We start from the raw sequence: 19439 nt of genomic DNA, 5'->3' as shown, positions 1-19439 counted from the left end.
TACTGAAAAAAGCACCAGAAGGGATTTCATACTGGTAAGAATAAAGAATTCTCTGGGGCCTTAGGTGGCTTCATTTTTGGTAGTGAGGGGAATGCAGGGAGAAGTCAGCCTTTATGAAAGAAAGCAAATCTAACTATAATGGGATCATCATCTTGCCTTGTACTTAATTTTGTTACTTTCCTTCTCTTTTCCATGTAGAAAAGCTCATAACTTAATTTCCTGATAAGAGTTAAAAGGATTTTTCATTATTGCTTTTACTCAGTAGGTATTGAGATGTGATAATGTCTTTTTATTTTATAGACCCCTAGCATATTTGAAGCATAAGGAATTTTGGAAATAATCTCTTATTTTATACAGGAGGAAACTCAACTCTCAAATATAGTGACAAACTTAATTAGTTGACATCCATTCATTTATTTAGCAAAAAATGTTCAGTGCTTGGCTTGCAGTGTACTCAGTGAGGCACTGTGGGGAGACAGAGAGGACTCTGAGGTGCTCCTGCATGGTATTAATCAAGTAGAATGAAAAGGATTTATTACAGAGATGCGGGCAGGTTACTGGTAGAGCTCTGTGCTGCTTCTGATGTTTTTGTTTGGCATTTCTTTTTCTCCATATCTGTGCTAGGAAAATCAAAAAAGAAGAGCTGAGAGCTTTGGTTAAGCCCAAAGATTTTCATAGTGATTGCTCCCCAGGTTTACTATTAAACTATGAAGCAAAAAAAAAAAAAAACAAAAAAACAAAAAAAAAAAAAGAAAAACTATGAAGCAGTTTGGTTTTTACTCCAAATTTTGAATTCATGGAATATTCAGATAATTAGTGAGGTACTTCTAAAAAAATATTTAGTATTCTAACATTTTCTCACAAGAAAATAGACATCTGTACATTTTTTATTTTTTTCCATCACCAGAAAGATTAAGATTTGTGAATCAGGGAGAAAAGAGTTTGCTTTCAATTAAAAAAATAGCAAAAATATGGCAACAAAATGAATGAAATATAAGAAGCCATCTGTGTCTGAAATGATAATGCCAACTTCATGTTTGTTGTAAACAAGATAATTTTTTCAAGTTCACTTTTAAAGGAGAGTGTTTAAGTGTGCACACAAACAAGGAAAAAAACCGCTTTCTTCATTCACAGATCTTGTACACCTCCCACATAGCCATATAAATAAAAAGTGACGTGCGTAGATATGTCTGTAATACTCTTGTGGCCCTCATAGAAAATACAGGCAAAAAAAAGGCAAAAAAAAAAAAAAAAAAAAAAAAAAGAAAATACAGGCAATGCCCAAATTTTTCTTCTAGTATTTGAACTATCACCATTATCTGTCAACATGACAGCTTAGGTCCTTGTTACCTGTAGTACTTGGAACAATGCTAAGATCTCTTGCTATCTGCTCTCTATTTGCCCATCCATTCCCCCACGTCACCAGATTCCCCCCTCCCAACAAAACTTAAACCACATTTTCTTGCTTAAAATTTCCCAAAGATGCACATCTTCTACAGAATACAGGTTCATAAACTCCATAGCACCACAGTAACCATGATTTTCCTATCTTCTCTCCTGCAACCAGAAAAATGCCCCTCCCCTTTTCTACTGCCTATGCCCTGTCCTAAAAGCAGGCCAGGTCTCCCCAGCCAGGGCCTTTACTGGCAGTCCCAACCTACTCATCTGTGCCACAGGCTTTTATTCTGCACCACATCTTTGGCACCCAATAGAAAATGCAGTATTTTTTTTTAAAGATTTTATTTATTTATTCATGAGAGAGAGAGAGGCGCAGAGACACAGGCAGAGGGAGAAGCAGGCTCCACGCAGGGAGCCTGATGGAGGAATCTATCCCCCCCCGTTTCCAGGATCACTCCCTCCCCCCCGCCCCGGGGCCAAAGGCAGGTGCTAAACCCCTTGGCCACGCAGGGATCCCAAAAATGCAGTATTTTTGTGAATCTACCAGCACACCTTAAGTGAGTGGGTGAGCTCCTGAAAGGGTGACCCTGAATATTTAAAGCGGGCCTTAAACATTTTAATAAATATGACTTGGTTACTTGATTATAGAGTTAGGTTGTGAGATGACCTGGAATCATTTCTTTCACCTGTCCATCAGAGCGTGAGCCCCCCCACCCACCCACCCCCCATTTCAGCTGAAAGCCTGATCAATAATGAAGGACTTACTTCCTGGTAGACCGGGAAGCTTGGGAGACCACCTGTAACTTTGGATCTTTATGGTGGGAGGGGGGGGGGCTGCCGAAAGACAGGAAAGCGCGCCCTTCAACCTTTAACTCAGGTGTTCCCCATTAACATTTCTTGGGCACCCACCCTGTGCAAGACGCCAATGCGAAATGGCTTCTTTCAAAAAGATTTAAAAAAAAAAAAAAAAAGGAAACACTGCAGTCCCTGAGCCAGCACATTCTGCACCTGAGGGCCAGGGACCCCCTCCCGCGTTGCAGGGGGTGTCGGGAGGCCTGAGGAGGGGGATCGGAAAGCCCGGGCTGTCATCCATCCGGAGCGGAGACCACAGGCTGCTGCTCTTGGCCGCCGTCTCCAGGCGGTGCCCCCAAGCCCGACCCTGCGCCAGGACGGAGACGCCTGTCACAGCCCAAGTGTCCTGGAGTGGCGCGGCCCCCCCGCCCCCCCGCCCCCCGCGGCCGCAGGACGGGCTCGGCTGCCTCTGCGCCGGCTCGGGGCGTGGGCCCCGCCGCAGCTCCGCGGAGCCGCCGAGCCTCGGAGCCGCCGAGCCGCCTGCGGGGGGGCGGGGGGCGGGGAGCGGCGGCAGCAGCCCGCGTCGGCGAGCAGCCCGCGGCGCCGGCTCCCTCCCCACGCCGAGCCTGTGCGCAGCGCCCGAGGACGCCGGCTGCCCCCCGGCCGAGGTAACTTTCCTGGCAGCCGGGGCGGGGGGATCCGAGGGGGCCCGCGGGGGTCTCCGGGGGCGAGGCGCGGGCGGTGCGCGGCGGACGCGTGGTCCCGAGCCCGGAGCCCCGAGCCCGCCGCCCCCCTCCCCCGCCGGGACCCCCGCGGGCCCGCACCGCCCCGCACCGCGCCGGGGACGAGGCCGCCCGGGGACGTGTCCGCCCGCCGCGCTGCCGCATCGCATGGGGCCGGCGCGCGAGGCTGAGCGCCGGCCTCCGGCCTGGGGGCCTCCCCCGGCGCCGTCCCCGCCTGCCTTCCCTGCCAATTCGCCCCAATCCCCCGTTCGGGGCGCCATGTTTTAAGTTGCCCCGGGGCCGGGGCGAGGCCGGGGGCGAGGGCGCGGCGGGCTGCGCGGGGCGGGCGGGGGACCGGGGCGACACCGCGGCGCCGCCCGGGGCGGGGGGCGGGGGGCGGCGCGCCGCGGGGCGCTCCCGGGGGCTCGGCACAAAGCATCCCAGCCGGGGCGCGGGCCGGCCGCTTTATGTAACTTGTCTCCTTCCCGGGACGGCGGCGGGGGCTGCAGCCCGGGGGCGCAGGGGCGACGAGGACGAGGAGGAGGAGGAGGGCGCGTCCCGCAGCCGGCGCTTGCGGCCCGGCACCTGCGGCGCCCCTGGGCCCCGGCCTGCGACCCCGCGGCAGCGGCGCTGCTCACCTGGCGCCGCCTCGGGAGGGGCGGGGGCTGCGGCGGCGGGGCTCGTGCTCGCCCCCCTCCCCTCCCCTCCCGTCCCCCTCCCCGGGTCTCGCCCCGCTTCTGCCCCGCCCCGCCCCCCGCCCGCCCCCGCCAAGTTCGCGGCTTCTGCAATGCGGTGGGTGTGGTTACCTCGTAAATTGTAACGGGTCCCGCGCGCCGCGAGCAGCCTTGCCTTTGGGGTTTTCGATCGACGGACCCAAAGTTTTCCAGGGTTTTCCCCTGCAGTTGCAGTCAGGGTTAAAGTTGGAAAGAGATTGCCGGAGAACACACAGAATGATAAAGAAAACATGTGGTATTAATTACGTGTGGAGGCTGGGCTGGGCAAGCCTGGGAGGGCCCGGCCGTCCTGCCCGTGCAGTGCTTCCATTGCGCGGTCAAGGTGGTGTTTCCGTGTTTTTACACCAGCCTTGCAGTCCTGCAGAATTGCTTTCGCAGAGATCCTGCTCGAGCCTTTTGGGGGCCCTTTCTGGGCTCCCCGAGGCGGCCAGGTGTACCGAAGCCTCGCCCGGCGGCATGGACGTCCCTAGTAGAAGAGTCCTCACTCTCAGTGCTACACGCATTCTTTTTTGAATTTTACTCTGATACTAAAGCCTCAAGGAATCCAAAATTACAAAATTCGACTTCTATCCGGGAGCCCTGAACCCAGCACCAAAGACTGCAAATCAAGCAGAGAAGCCCCGTTAAGAAAGGGGAACAACCCATCAAGCCTGAGTAAACTCTGGGGAATGGGAGGTGATTTAGGATCTGGGCCCTGACAGGGTTTTTTTTTTTTTAAAAAACGCATCTTAATTTTGGTTTCGAACTTTTCAAACTTTAGTTCGGGTAACCCAAGTTGTGAGAGGAAAGGAATTCTAGGTTGAGAAACAGTGACTTTAACTTGTTAATTTCTCGAGGCACCGATGAAAAGAAAAATCTCTGAATACTGCCTGATTTGCATTATAATCTGGTGATTTAGACAAGCAAAATCTATCAGATGCGCAAGGGACTGAATAAAAGTGCATCTAGTGAATCCACTCAGGCAAATATTTTTTTTTTTTTTTTGCAAAAAGAACATGTTTTGTGAGTGATTTATCAGTAATGAAGAGGGTAGCTACATTACTTAATTCATAAACCCCTTTTAGGTGAAGGATTGAGAAGATACAGGTCAGAGGTCAGTGTCTGCAAAATATTTACATTGAATTTTCAAGTCATTTCTTTTGCATGAAAGTGATTTTTGGTGAGAGGCAGTTTTGTCAGCTTTTGTACTGGGCGTGGACTTTGGCCAACTTTGAATTGTGTTGAAATAGGAGACCAGGGAATTTTTTTTTTTTTTTGGATCAGAAGCTATTTTACATATACATTAGTTTTTTAAGAAACTGTTTGGTCAGATGCATTAAGGGGCTACCCAGATGGAAGACAGGCAACCCTTCATGCATTGGGAAATGTGATAGCATCATCCTTTGGGGAATCTTTTTTGGATTCACTCTATGTTAGATTAAACATGGCAGGAACTTTTAGTCCAGGGTGGGGTCTTACATACTATAATATACATATTCATCTTTTAAGTCAGTGCGTTAAAAAAAAAAAAGTCTTAAAATTCACAAATTAGAATTCACGTCCTCTCTGGTGAAGTAGAACTTAAGGAGAAAGCTGAAAAATATCCATTTCTCTGCTGTGAAAATTTGGCTGTAATGAAGAGAGAGGTTTCTTATTTACTTGACTGCCCTGGCCATATTCGGTTCCCATATTGTCTTCCAAATATCCAGCCGCAGTTCTTCCCCCACCCCCACCCTCCTCCACCCCCGCCTGAGTGTCAGCTTTATTATGGGATATAGACTTACTATTGAAAACCATGAATCAAATTAATCTTTAGCACCACTTCTTCATTAAGAGAGATCTTTAGCGATGCAATTGTTGCATCTATTTCTTCCCAAAGGCTTGCTCACAGCTAATTTGTTGGGAATCCATCAGACGCTCTTGGAGGGTTCTGTTGTCATTTGATTTGCCTTGACAGCTAAGAATTATGTGCTCAGAAGCAAGGACCAGTGGACTGGACCAGTGAAGTCATTGCCCTGCCTGGTGTTGTGACATCACTATGGTTCAGAGGAAACAAGGGTGGGGCAGGCAAAACCAGCCGGTCTGAAGCATCTTGCTGCCTTTAACTTTGCCCGATAAATGAATGAGACTCTCCTTTCTCAAGTTGAACGGCACCATAAGGTATTGTTTGGAGAATGGGAAGGTGGAGGTGAATTCAAGGCTGCGTAGGAAAATGTGTTTCATAGATCATAGGTTTTTTGTGAAATGGTAGAAATCATTGAATTTTCCTTTTATTGGGGAAAATACTGTATCTTTAAAAAGGGCCGTTTTAAAAATCATCCAGGGCACAAGAATAATGAGTCTATATTTTTGCTTATGCACAGAGCCAGTATGTTTTTTAACTATTCTTTGTTCTAAAATAGCATTCTTGCTACTAGATAATTAGTATTGTCTTTTAAAAGTATGTGTTGTCTGTAAAAATAGTGCATTTTCTGGATAGGCAGTATTTCTGATTTATTTTTGAGTGATGTGATTGCAATTTGGCAATTGGCAACGATGAAAAAAGCTAGAGATCTCACAAGTTTACAAGGTATCTTCAGTGATTTGGAGTAATTGATTACCATTTAAATTTTTGTTTAACAAATTATTTTGTGATTTAACATTTTAATCCTAACTTAGATTTCTACTGCAGAGATGATCATAGACATGTTTCACCCAAATTAGTACTGAACAAATTACAAAAGGAAGTGTGAACTTCTGAAATGGTAAAGTACCTTTCATGTTTTGATTTCTGCATATAATGTGATATGAGCGTGAAAAAGTAAAGACCCATAGAATAGCTGCAGATCTTCATTGTCTTTTGTATACCTCCTTGGTTAAGATGACTGTCAGTTTTTTCATGTGAGTATATTATGCATGTAGAGGCACTGGGCAGTTCTTAACTCTGTAGTTATTCCAGAACAATTTCCAAAGCAAGGGGGGAAAAAATGGGAAGAATGACACAAGTAGAGAAGTTGAAATTAGATACCAGCATTGCAGATCACTTGGTGGAAATGTCTTCAGGATTACATTTTTAGACCTTGCGGTGATTGGTTAAATTGCACGCTTTAGAATTATAAGCTTCCATTAGCACCAAACCTCTAATTCTTTTGTAATTTGCAGTATAGAGAAAAAGCTGACAACTTAATTTTTAGATGGGTGACGTTTTGATACATTGTTCTTATAGCCCTTCCTTACAAACTTAGAAGAAGAAAAAAAGGCAGAAAGATCTGTACTGGACCTAGGAAACAAAATGCAGTATTTAACCTGCTTCAAATGTTTATTTTTCTCTCCGATTTTACTGAGTGAATGAGTGCATGAAGTGAGTAGGAAGTTATTTTTCTTGGAGTTTCAACCCCAAACGAAGTACAGGTCTAAACACTTATAGCATTGAGTAAATATTTATGGACTTGAATGAAAAATGAGGCCATTTGTGACTTATACTTCACTACCAAAAATTTGAAAAGGCTTCAGAGGCACTGCTGCTGCTTCATTTAAAAATGAGAATTACTGGACCCATGTCTGCAGTCATTATTTTTCATGGTGTGATCCTCTTCATAACAAGCTTGCTGTTCTGCCCATAGCATGAAGGAGGTAGGTAGGTTCTGGAGGTTTTGCCGAATCAGAGAAGAGAATACTGCAGGTACCTAGAGAAACAAGAATGGCTCCTTTAAGGGAAGATCGGCAGGCGGCCTGCTTCCTTTCCTGCAGCTCTAATTGGTGTCCTGGAGGCCATCAGGAGAGAGGGAATTCTCTGAAGACTGCAGAGAGGATTGGGACTGGTGTGTGACCAGAGCTGAAAATATAGATTAGGGCTGGCGATGATATTGATCCTGACATTGGACTCAAAAGAGAAAAATTACTTCCTGTTGTGGATCTCTCCTCCCTGGTCATTTTTGTACGGAAGGTGTACATTCTCCCAACAGTGAGCATCTGTATATTTGTGCAGGCCCCAAATTTCATCACTTCTATGACAAACTTCTGTTTGCACATTTTAACATGTCTGAAGTTGGGATAATGACTTGTAGTTGCTCTCAGCCACGTGGCAGAGAGAAAGCAGGCAACTGATGTCACCAATTGGAACACATATCCCGAATTGGGGATTGGATGTCAGCTGATAGGGAGAAAACCTAGGAGTAGTAACGGGCACTGGTAAGAAGTGCGCCAAACCAATAAAGATGCGTAGGGGATGGCACTGTGGGAAGGTGTAGACATCAATAACTGAGTCCTCCTGCAATTCAGAGTCCGAGCCTGACCGAGTAAAGAAGTTTTAGGAATTCCTTGGCCAAGTTATTTTGTTTCTGTATTATTTATGCATAGACTACCTAAATAAATCTAAGAGTTCTGTAAATAACTAGAGAAGAAAAATTCTGATGGATAAGTCATAGCTTGATTGGCAGAGTGCTGTGTACCGCTTACAATGAATGGTGTCATGAATTTTATGAAAGAGAATTTGTCACTTGGCTATGCAAACTGTTTTTTAGAAAAATGCTTTATAATGATGTCTGGTGCTTATTTATATGGCCCATTCTGTGTCTTGGTAATTATCTTTTTTTTAAGATTTTAAAAATTTATTTAAAGAGTGCACATGCCTGGGGAGAACAGAGGCAGGATGTCAAGCAGACTCCCCGCTGAGTGCGGGGCTTGATCTCATGACCCCAAGATCACGACCTGAGGTGAAACCAAGATTCAGACATTAAACCAACTTGCGCCACCCAGGCGCCCCAGTAATTATGTTTCTTGTGTGCTTTACTTTATATGAGACATCTACTGAATAGTCTTCATATTCTATTTTGGTCCTTGGAAGATGGCTGGACTTTGAGGTTAGTCCTGATAGGATACTCCAGAGGTCAGTAGGCCTAAATTTAGCTGGAATGTAGCCTTTACAGTGGGGAGCAGTAGGAGGAAGTGTGGCGCCTGCTTGTGGAAGATTTTTGGATATGAGACTAAAGGATATTTTGGATTTTACTAGATAGTAGGGAGCCAGTGAAGGTAATTGAATAGAAAAGAAGAGTGTCTATCCAGTGATGAATGTAGGATATATTGTAAGAATATATGTCTGGAGATAGACGATCGTTTGTTAATGGCCTAATCCAGAATTCTTCAGAAATTGGTTGTAATGATTTCTGCTCTCAGTGATTGATAATTTTGGCAACTCTTTTTTTTTTTTTTTTTTTGCGGTCACATTTAGTTGGAGTTAATTGTTACTTTTGGACTGGTTAGGGTGGAAAATTAGATACATGGAAGATGGGAAGATTTTCATGCTGTTTACTTATCCTTCCAATTAAAAGATCTTTGTTATTTTAAATAAAATAAAAATATGGCATGCTTACTTTAAAATATGTTCTAGGGGTGCCTGGGTGGCTCAGTCAGTTAAGCATCTAACTGCTGATTTCAGCTCACATCATTATCTCAGGGTTATGAGATTGAGCCCTCCATTGGGCTCCCCACTGGGCATGGAGCCTGCTTAAGATTCTCTCTTTCCCCTCTCCTTCTGCCCCTCCCACTACTCTAAAAGAAATAATAAAACATATTCTAAAATAGTGAAAAACAAAAAGAAGAAATTTCCTGCTCTAGAGACAGCTGCTGTTAATATTTTTGGCAAACATCTTTCCAAAGCTGTCTCTTGGAATGTCTAGTATACTGTAGTGGGTCCTGGAATCAGACAGACTTGGATTGGGCTGCCAGTCTTCTATTTAATCGTTTTGTGACCTGGGTCAGTTTTCAATTCCTTGACTCTGTTTGCTAATTTTTAAAATGGCCATAATGCTTACATCTCAAGGCTATGAGGATTCAGTGATACAATACATGCAAAGCACTGAATGTGAATCATAGTACCCGGTATATCATTAAACCTAGTAAATAGCAGTAGCTTTATTTTGTGTATGTACAGACTCAGGTAGATAATATTTTACAAGAACAGATTTCTAGCTTATGCATTACCGCATTACTATAACTATTTTCTTTTTGATGTAACGGTATGCCCTGGGAAGCATTCTTATGTATACAAATCTATACATCATTGTTTTTAATGGGAAATAAATATTTTCTTTGGGTCCTATACAATACTGGTGAAGGACCATTACCTCAACGATGGTGATTATTTGAAGTCTGTCATCCAGCCCCTCCTCCTCCTGCTACTTGCTGCCTGTACTTTTCATCATTGTCTTGTAGCACACATATTGGGCCGGATGAAACAGGACATCAAGCAAAATTAAAATAACGAATGGCAGTTGTGTACATCTCAGGGTCATGTGTGCATATTTAGCCCCAATAAACTGAAAGAAACAGCCTTTAGCCATATAGTTTTTGATTTCTTAATTCATACCTTGACCAGAGTCTGTTCACAGACAGATGGTCTCCCCCCATACAGCCTAACCTTGAGATCCCAGGGACCCACTGTCTCCCCACATGCATCCCAGCATCCCCCAATAGGCAGCAGACACCTATAACTGACCCAGACTCTGAGTTCAGAGTTGAGACACTTCAGAGTCTTGGATAGTTTAGGAGGTGTGAAGGCATGAGGCTTCCAGGGATAGGAAAAAATAATAATAATAAGGTGCCCTGCTTGTTCTTATTTCTGAACCTTGCCCTTGTCTTCAGCCCCAGAGGGTTAGCAAATGTCAGACTCCGTTCCCAGATTTCAGTGCAGCTTCTCCAGGGATGTGGGCCACTCTGTTATGTTAGAGACGTGCCATCATTTTGACTGTTAGGTTTACTTGAAATCCATGTTGTTTTCCTACATTTATGTGGCTGAGGAAAATAGCTGTATGATCCCAAGATGCACTGACTGGCCTGGTGGACCTAGACTTCTGCTAGGCTGCCATGATGGAACCTGAACCTAAGAATGGGCCTGGGAGTTGCTTGCTTTTATGTCATTTGTATCTAGAGTTACTCACATTGTGGAGATACAGTGTTTGGTAATTTCATTTGAGAGAATTCTTGATTTTTGTGTGCTTTATGCCGTTATTTTGTGCTATAGGTGGTGGCTTTTATTAACTTGAGCTTAATACTGTTAGTGGACGAGGTATGGGGTTGGAAAAAGTATGGGAGTTGACTAGTTTGCTCAAGACATTTGGAAAGGTCTTCCCCTTAAATCCTGAAATCTAGATGGTAGTAATTCATGAGGAGGAGCTATGTTGTAGAATAAAGAGAATACAGAGTAGATACGGGTAGAAACATCTGCTTACCTTCAGCTGGGTAGCTTGGGATAGGTTGCTCTTTTTCTCTGGGCCAGGTCCTCCAGCTGTGAAATGGCAGTGATGGTGCCAACCGGAAGTTTGAAGTGAGACCTGTATCTCCAAAGACCTCTAGAGCCATGTGTGATGAGAGTAGGCACACAGTAAATGTTTTCCCAATTAAGCTACTTTGTCGTTTGCCTGCTTTGCTTGTTCCCAGAGACCTCTTAGGAATTTTGAGATTCCAAAGATAAAGCCCTAAGGGAGTATGGAATTTTGGGATGTTCCGCCACAAACTCCATAATCCAAAAGGTGACCTACAATGAGAATATAGAATTGTGTCAACTTGAAACTCCAAATGACAGTAGTAGTAGAGGTTTGCAAGGAATTAGCCACAGTGGTGTTTTCACATTTTCTTATGTAACATTATTACCTGGGGATTTGTTAAAAAGCAGTTTCTAGGGACTCATCCCGAGTTTTCACTTAATAGGTCTGGAGCTGGGTCCAGGCATCTGTATATCCAACAGGTGCTTCAGTGGATTCTGATTCTGTGGTCCCAGGCCACTTTTTGAGATAGCCCTCTTAAAGAATCTTATCTCAACAACTTTGCAGTATGTTGGCTATTGTCTGGTAAATATGTAATATGGAAAGATAGGGACGCCTGGGTGGCTCAGAGGTTGGGTGCCTGCCGTCGGCCCAGGACATGATCCCAGAGTACCAGGATCGAGTCCCACATCAGGGTCCCTGCATGGAGCCTGCTTCTCTCTCTGCCTGTGTCTCTGCCTCTCTCTGTCTCTGTCTCTCATGAAGAAATAAATCTTTAAAAAAATAACATGGAAAGATACTACTCTGTCAATAAATAGTACTACGGTTTAAGAGAATGCTCAGCATAGAGAGCCCTGCCTGGTTTCACTATGGCTGGTCCATCACTTAATCCCTTTTGTGGTCCTTCTAGGAAATTAAGTAAAATTTAAAAGATTAAGGAAGTAGGATTAAAGGTTAATTTTCTTATCTGTTAAATAGGGATGATAATAATTATGAGCATAATGGTCAGGAGTATGAAATTAATAAATGTGAGGGGTGGCTGGGTGGCTCAGTCCATTGAGCATCAGACTATTGATTGGTTTTGGCTCGGGTCATGGTCTCGGGGTAGTGGGATTGGGCTTGGAGAGTCTCCCTCTCCCTCTGCCCCTCCCCATGTGCACGCTCTAAATGAATGAATAAATGAATCTTTAAAAAAAAATTAGTAAGTGAAAAATATGTGGCTCAGTATTCATTTCGGGGGGTTAGTTTTCTCTATAATAATACAAAAATGGAGTTTAGTCAGTAAAGAAGAAATGCCTCTGAGTACAGCTGATTCTGCTGATCAAAATCATACTGAGCTATTTGTGTTTTACAGATACTCTTCTTAAGTTGTCGGGAAGTTCTTACATATGTGAAAATTAAATTGATTAAAACCTTTGTTTTCTTTGCAGATGTTAGTATTCTTAGTGATATTATATACACGGGAAATGGCCAGACGACATTATGATGTATGCTAATTAGCTCAATTTTCTCGACACTTCTATCCAAAAGGGATACTATGTAGAGAGGCAAAAAAAAAAAAACAACAAAAGTCACTTGTATTTCGAACTTGAATTACATCAATTTCTTAGGCTCTAAAGATGAATTCCAGAGGCAGCTTCCAGACCTCAGAGCTACAGCTGTAGTGCAGCTTTGTGGGTCTGAAGCAGCTTTCCTGACAGCATGGCTCTTAGTACAGAGAGACCGCGAGTGAAATGAGTTACTTAGTCATCTTCAGACACTGACTTTACTCCCTCTCACTGCAGTGTCTCCAGGTGTCTCAGACTTGCATATTGGAACCACTTGTAAGAGTACCTTAACATTAAAATAATATATGTAAAGGGTAAAGGATGGAATATATAAGTATTAGTAAATTAAATTTCATAATCCTTTTTTCTACATGATTTCCAGCGAAATGTTCCTCTGAAGCATTTACTAGTTTTACTGTAAATGGTTTTATCATCATAGCTGTTATTTCTACATACTCCTATTTTAAAATTTAAATTCAATTAATTAACATATAATGTATCATTAGTGTCAGAGGTAGAGTGGTTAATCAGTTATATACAACACCCAATGCTCATTATATGAAGCGTCCTCCTTAATGTCCATCACCAGTTATTCCATCCCCAGCCCCCTCCCCTCCAATGACCCTCAATTTCCTATAGTTAAGAGTCTCTTATGGTTTGTCTCCCTCTCTGATTTCATCTTACTTCCTTTTTCCCTCCCTTCCCCTATGATCCTCTGTTTTTTTCCTTAAATTCCATATATGAGTGAAATCATATGATAACTGTTGACTTATAATCGGATTGACTTATTTCACTCAGCATACTACCCTCTAGTTCCATCCACATCGTTGTAAATGGTAAGATTTCTTTTTCTTTTTTTTTTCTTTTTGATGGCTGAGTAATAGCCCATTGTATACATATCCCATATCTTTATCCATTCTTCAGTCAATGGACATGTGGGCTCTTTCCATAGTTTGGCTATTGTGGACATTGCTGCTACAAACATTGGGGGTATAGGTGCCGCTTTGGATCACTATGTTTGTATTCTTTGGATAAATACCCAGTAGTGCAGTTGCTGAGTCATAGGGTAGCTCTGTTTTTAACTTTTTGAGGAACCTCCATACTCTTTCCCAGAGCGGCTATATTCCCACCAAGAGTGTAAGAAGGTTCCCCTTTCTCTGCATCCTCACCAACATCTGTTGTTTTCTGTCTTGTTTTAGCCAGTCTCACTGGTATGAGGTGGTATCTCATTGTGGTTTTGATTTGTATTTCCCTGATGCCAAGCAATGTGGAGCATTTTTTATGTGTCTATTGGCCGTTTATATGTCTTCTTTGGAGAGATGTCTGTTCATGTCTTCTGCCCATTTCTTGATTGGATTATTCTTCAGGTGTTGAGTTTGATAAGTTCTTTATAGATCTTGGATACTAGCCCTTTATCTTTTAAGACATTTGCAAATATCTTCTCCCATTCCGTAGGTTGTCTTTTAGTTTTATCGACTGTTTCCTTTGCTGGGCAAAAGCTTTTTATCTTGATGAAGTCCCAATAGTTCATTTTTGCCTTTGTTTTCCTTGCCTTTGGAGATGTGTCTAGCAAGAAGTTGCTGCGGCTGCTGTCGGAGAGGTGGTTGCCTCTGTTTCCTAGGATTTTAACGGATTCCTGTGTCACATTTAGGCATTTCATCCATTTTGAGTCTATTTTTGCTACATGCTCTTATCTAAGAGTTGGATTTCAACCTGGTGATCTCCTTGCCTGCAACTTCTGGCTGGAATTATAAAGCTCCCTTAAGTGGTCTTCCTAGTGTACTGCAGAGCCCGTTGTGTTGCCAAAGCGAGGATAGCCCCTGAAACAAGCCTCTACACCCCTGCCCCTGGCTGGTTTCCACCCACACTGTCACAGTGAACGTTTTATTGTCCCCCCTTCCAACAGCGAATCCAGGTCTTCTGCACCCCAGCCAGCTGTTGTCCCACCTATGCCTTCTCCAAACGACTCTGGATCAAGTGTCTGTCAGCTAAAGAAAGAAGTAAAATAAACCAGCCCTGTCTTTTGATTCCACTTCCTCTTCACGTTTTTTGCTGGTGTTTCTTGACTGCTTGGCCACAAGCCAGACTTCTTTGAAATTATGATTTGTCCAGGCAGGATGCTCATTTGGCAACAGTGATAGTTAATTTTAAAAGACTCACTAACATATACCAAAACATATTTAGACTCCAAAGACCGATGACTCGTGCCAAAGCTTGGCACCTTGAGACTATGTAAGTTTTGTTCCTTTGTTCATTCCTTTACTTGTTTGTTTGTTTATTCCACAAATACCTCTCTGGAAGGCTCCTCATGAACTTGGTACCTCGCGTGGTGCTAGGATGACAGCGGTGAGCAGGACAGACCAGACCTCTGTGTTCCTGCTCACCCTGTAGTTTAATCAAGTCAGTACACAAATGAATCGGATTTCAGAGAGGGATGAATGTCCTGAAGCAGGACCAGCTGACCATGACCATGGGTGTAGAGGGCTACTTTAGGTTCTGCCATTAGGGAACTTTTAACATGTTATTAAGTCCTTGTTTGCGCCCCTTCTCTTCAGGTATGATACTAATTCTGGATTGTGAGTCATCTGGGGCAGTGACTACATCTGTAATCACTGTGTGTCTTTGGGCCTGGTACAGTGCCTTACGTGGCCCCCTGTCACTGCTGAATAAATAGCTTTTATTCCTGTTGCCCCTCTCCTGTGCCTTACCTTTCTTGTGATATTATTTTGACTTCGAATACACACCCTCTTCTTTCTCATGTAAGTTTGATTTCTTCTGTCCCACTCAGATGTGGACTGTGAAACTAATGACATGTGTTACCTAAGTCTGAATTTGTGATTTTATAATCCTTTTCTTAGGGGGAATGTTCCCCAAACTGTAAAAAGCTTTAGCGCTTCCCAAACCTACCTCTCTGCTTCTGAGGCTAACCCACTTTCAGCTGCCCCTTGTCTGAGGACCAGCTGCAGCTCTTGTTAACCAGAATCCAGAACCTTGACCATGTCCCAACTCATTCATGTTCTTCTGAAGTATCTTGCAGGCATACGCAACATGTCCAACACCTTGTGTTTCTTTGTGACGCAACTAAAAAAAGGTCACCGAGCCTTACTGAGCAAGAGTCTCAATTTGCAGAGCAGCTCCTTTCTTCTTCTTATAGAATTATTGTGATGACCCAGCGTGTAATTGGTGGGCAGGCACTTTTCGAGCTATAAAGATGCACATGATGATAATCTGTGTCTTGGTAGCGCGGTAGGTAGATGGCAGACGTTAGGGGAAGGATCATGTTTGACTTCTTTCATGTGCTGCTGCCACACTTCTGTGCCTTCCCTTGCTCTCCTCACAGTGAAACGTATCCTGAGTACTTACGAAGTGCCAGCACTATGTGGGGACTGTCTGTAGAGTGGCAAACCAAATGAACAGTGGTGCCCACTCTCCCAGGGCTCGTTGTCACCTGGGCCATAGAGATAAATGATTGCCTGCTTAGTAGTTAGAGTCCACTGTGGCCAGTGCCATAATAGGGGGTTTGGGGGCCCTGAATCAGACAAAGGAAACTCCCCTTTGTCTCCCCTTCGTCAGGCTTGGGTATGCAGTCCCGGGAGGAGAGGGTAGGATGTCAGACCACATGCCTAAGCAGTGGCCCAGCATCGGCATAGGAACAGGGAACAGCCCGACAGGGTCTAGGGTCGGCTCCAGAGGTCTGGATGGCATGTACAAAGGCCAAGAGGAAAGAGGGAGCTGAGTCACTTCAAGGAGTGGAAGGAAACTGCATCTGGCTGGGGAGCAAGCTGGGACGGTGGGGAGAAGGTGAGATGAGCCTTGAAGCCGCTGAGGTCAGAGCTCAGGGCCCCATAAACCATGTCTCCTGGAGGGTGATGCAAAGGCAGCGAGGAGTTTTGCCCTGCTGGAGCCTGGGATCAAATGTGATTTTCAGAAAAATTACTTTGGCTCGTGGAGTAATCTAGGGAATTTCCTTTGTAAGAGACACTTTCTCAATTATAGTTAAAAAGTACTGTTTTTGAGTCATTTGAGTGAATGAATCTGTAAACTTATTAATAAGTCTTGACGCCAGAGCAGTCTGGATTTATAACTTTGGGAAATACTTAGTCTTAAATTTTTCACTTCCTTTTTCTATAAACTAAAAATAATAACCCTTCACAATAAATCAGTCCTCCCAGCAACCCTGTGTCTAAGTCCTTTGTGCATAGTAAGTCCTCACCAGTAGCAATATTACTGTCCATGGAAGAATTCAGGGCAGTTTGAAATAAGGATGTGGTGGTAGAGATGGAGGGGAATGAATCATCTGGAAAATGTTGAGGTGGAATGGCGAGGCTTGGTGATGTGTTGGGTTTTGGGGGTCAGAGATAGGGGAGCAGCCCCCCTTACTACCCTTGACTACCCTTGGGCTTACAACCACCAGGGGTGGCCTTAGGTCGATGGTGAGCGTGGTGATGGGGACATCGATGTCAGGAGTTGGTCCTGAGGGTCCTGCGAGACATCCAAGAAGCTTTACACAGGTGTCTGCCAGCTAGAGAGGTCTGGCTTCAGGGTCGACACCGAGTCATCAGAATAGGAAGGTCATTAAAGCTGGGGAAGATGAGATCCTAGAGAGAGGACTTTATTACAATACAGTATCCAGGGCTCCTGAGTACCTAGGAGATACTCCTCCTGAAACAACTTTCCATTTCGCTGCCTCCAGGTTAACCAGCTCTCTGTAAGGAGCTCAGAGAGGTGCTCATTTCCCCGCTCACCTTCCCACTTCCCGGCTCTCCTTTCTCTCCCAGGCCCAGGGCATCCTGAGGGTGGAGTAGGTTGCAGTGGGTTAAGGAGAAGAAAGGAAGTAGTGCACACATGTGCATGGCTGGGATCCCTGGACGCTCCTTGAAAGACTGGAGGCATGGGAGGTGAGGTACGAAATGCAATCTGAGTTTCTATCCACAGTGTTTTATTTTATTTATTTTATTTTTTTAAGAAGCATATTGAGAAGCAAAGGTGACATTGCTAAAAATACTCACCTCCTATGTAGAGAAGGGGCTGTATTTAAAATGAAGACAGGCAGCTTAGTTTAAAGCACTAAGCATAGATTTGCTGTGTTTCCTTTCATGCAGCCCTTTCCCATAGACCGTAGAAGGCTCTAATGTGTACTTACATTGTGACCGGAACATGACGACAGCTTTATCTATTCCCTAAATTTGCTCCCTTGTGATAATGAATGATTTGGCCAGGGATGAAATATTCTTGATCATGGCTGAACAGAAATACTGGTGCCGTCTTGTCTATCACTCAAAGGCGAATGTCGGGATGACCCACGGATGACTAAGAAAGAAGAGGATGCTGAGATAGGTGTGAGGATTCTTTTCTAAAAATAGCACATATATTTCTAATACACAAAAAGGTTGAGTAATAGTTTAGTGACCACCTGTAGACCCAACATCCAGCATAAGAAAATAAAACATTAGTTGAAAGTGCTCTATGTTCCCATGGTGCCTCCCTCTCTCCTCTGAGCAGCTCCTCTTCTGGATTTGTGTTTATCATGATGACCACAGTTCTTCATTCTTTTCCATGTTACTATTTATTGTATCACTAAATTATTTGTGGTGTTGTCTTCAGTGTTTAAAAAAACAATTAAATGGTGTGCTGTGTATATATACCCTTCTGCAGCTTGGGTTTTTCATCATTATTTTTGTGCTCATGTCTATTGACATCTGTAGTATTCCATGGTGTCTTTCTAATTAGGAAGACTGGATGCTTTAGTCAGGGTGGTGGCTTCCTCACTCATCCTTGAACAGGGTCATGCTTCCAACCCAGAGATACAGTCCTTGCTGTCTCCTCAGCCTAGAACATTCTCCACCAGCATAATTACACAGCTTGTTTCGTGCACCTAAACCCCCACCACTTCTCACCCCTGCAACACTACCCATTCCCCTTCCCTGCTTACATGTCTTCATATTAAACATATTTTACTTATGTATGTTTGTTATCATCTGCCGCACCCAGAGAATATCAGCTTTGTGAGGACTGGACTTACATTTATTTTGTTCACTGTCATAGAATCCCAGCTCTTAGAACAGTGCTAAGCACATGATATGTGCCCAAGAACTATTTAAATGAAGGAGTTGTTTATAATGTGAGACAATCCCTTGAATTTATGAAGGAAAAATCTAAGTCAATTTTTAACATTTAGTGGATCTGGTTTTGTTAAAAGTGATTTAACTTTAAGTTGTAAATATAACCTTAAAAAGTGAGACTCCCCGATGGGAAAGCTTGCCTGTAGAGCTAGCAGGCTCTTCTTGGGATGTGAAAGAATTGGTATGTGTGCCAAGTCAAGACATACGTCACTGAGCCATGTCATGCTTCCAGACTGACAGTTGGGTTCCAGTCATTTTCAATTAACTTGGACTTGGGATTCTTGATGCTTGTTAGAATATAGTAATTTACCCCCTCTCCAAGAATTAACACTTCCACGTTGTCAGTATCTTCCCAGACATACCATCTGGCCTGCCCCCTTTTTTTTCCCTTCCAATTTCAGCACAGTCTAAGGTAAACAGGGTTTCTTTTCTTACCAGTGAATATTCCATTGTCTTGTAATTTAGAAAATAATTTGTACATTTTTCATTTTCACTCTTTGTGCTGGGAAAATCAAGGAGTGCTTGGTTTTTAATTCTGAGCTCTTCAGTGAAATATCAAGTAGATAAGTGAGGTTTTGATTAGGCATGCATTCTAATTAAAGAAAACTGAATGATAATTTTTCATTTGGAATACAGTAGGAAATTGTGAGGTATAAAGATAGATATTTTTGTTCTTATATATGGCAAAATCATCTATAACTTAGTTTTAAAGAATTTCTTATCCAAAAGAAAGTTTTCAATATTGCCTTATTTCTATTTCTTTATAGGAAATTAAATTTCTCTCTAAATCTAAGGATCATGTCTAGACTTCAGGAAAGTAGAAATCCAGAATTTCTCCCTATCTAGCTCCAGGTACTCAGCATTGGTGAAGTTGAATGGTTCCTTCTTTATTCTTAAATTTATT

The 19439-nt window shown here is 43.6% G+C and overlaps 1 protein-coding gene and 1 long non-coding RNA gene across 8 annotated transcripts in view; one reads left to right on the top strand and one right to left on the bottom strand.

The window, feature by feature from the left end:
- EPB41L3 (erythrocyte membrane protein band 4.1 like 3) overlaps positions 1-19439 on the top strand; it is a 226544-nt gene that overhangs the window by 81513 nt on the left and 125592 nt on the right. For 2 of the 6 annotated variants that reach the window (XM_049112892.1, XM_049112870.1), the window contains exon 1: positions 2742-2858. The exons of 2 other annotated variants lie outside the window; for them this stretch is intronic. The gene's annotated coding sequence lies outside the window, so the exon portion shown is untranslated. Of the gene's footprint in view, positions 1-2631; positions 2859-5627; positions 5786-19439 lie in introns of those variants that run through there. 2 more of the 6 variants (XM_025429416.3, XM_025429417.3) reach the window with 2 other exon arrangements.
- LOC112648031 (uncharacterized) lies at positions 395-11278 on the bottom strand. Of its 2 annotated transcripts, none has more exons than XR_003128667.3 (2): positions 10834-11278; positions 395-620 (listed from the first exon to the last, which is right to left on the bottom strand). It is a non-coding gene; the product is annotated as an uncharacterized LOC112648031 (long non-coding RNA). The 2 variants fall into 2 exon arrangements; XR_003128668.3 differs by lacking the exon at positions 10834-11278 and adding an exon at positions 5410-6070.

The sequence above is a fragment of the Canis lupus genome, chromosome 7 (assembly GCF_003254725.2).
Source record: "Canis lupus dingo isolate Sandy chromosome 7, ASM325472v2, whole genome shotgun sequence".
In the NCBI taxonomy this organism is placed as follows: domain Eukaryota; kingdom Metazoa; phylum Chordata; class Mammalia; order Carnivora; family Canidae; genus Canis; species Canis lupus.
This window is presented reverse-complemented; position numbering and strand designations above follow the sequence as displayed.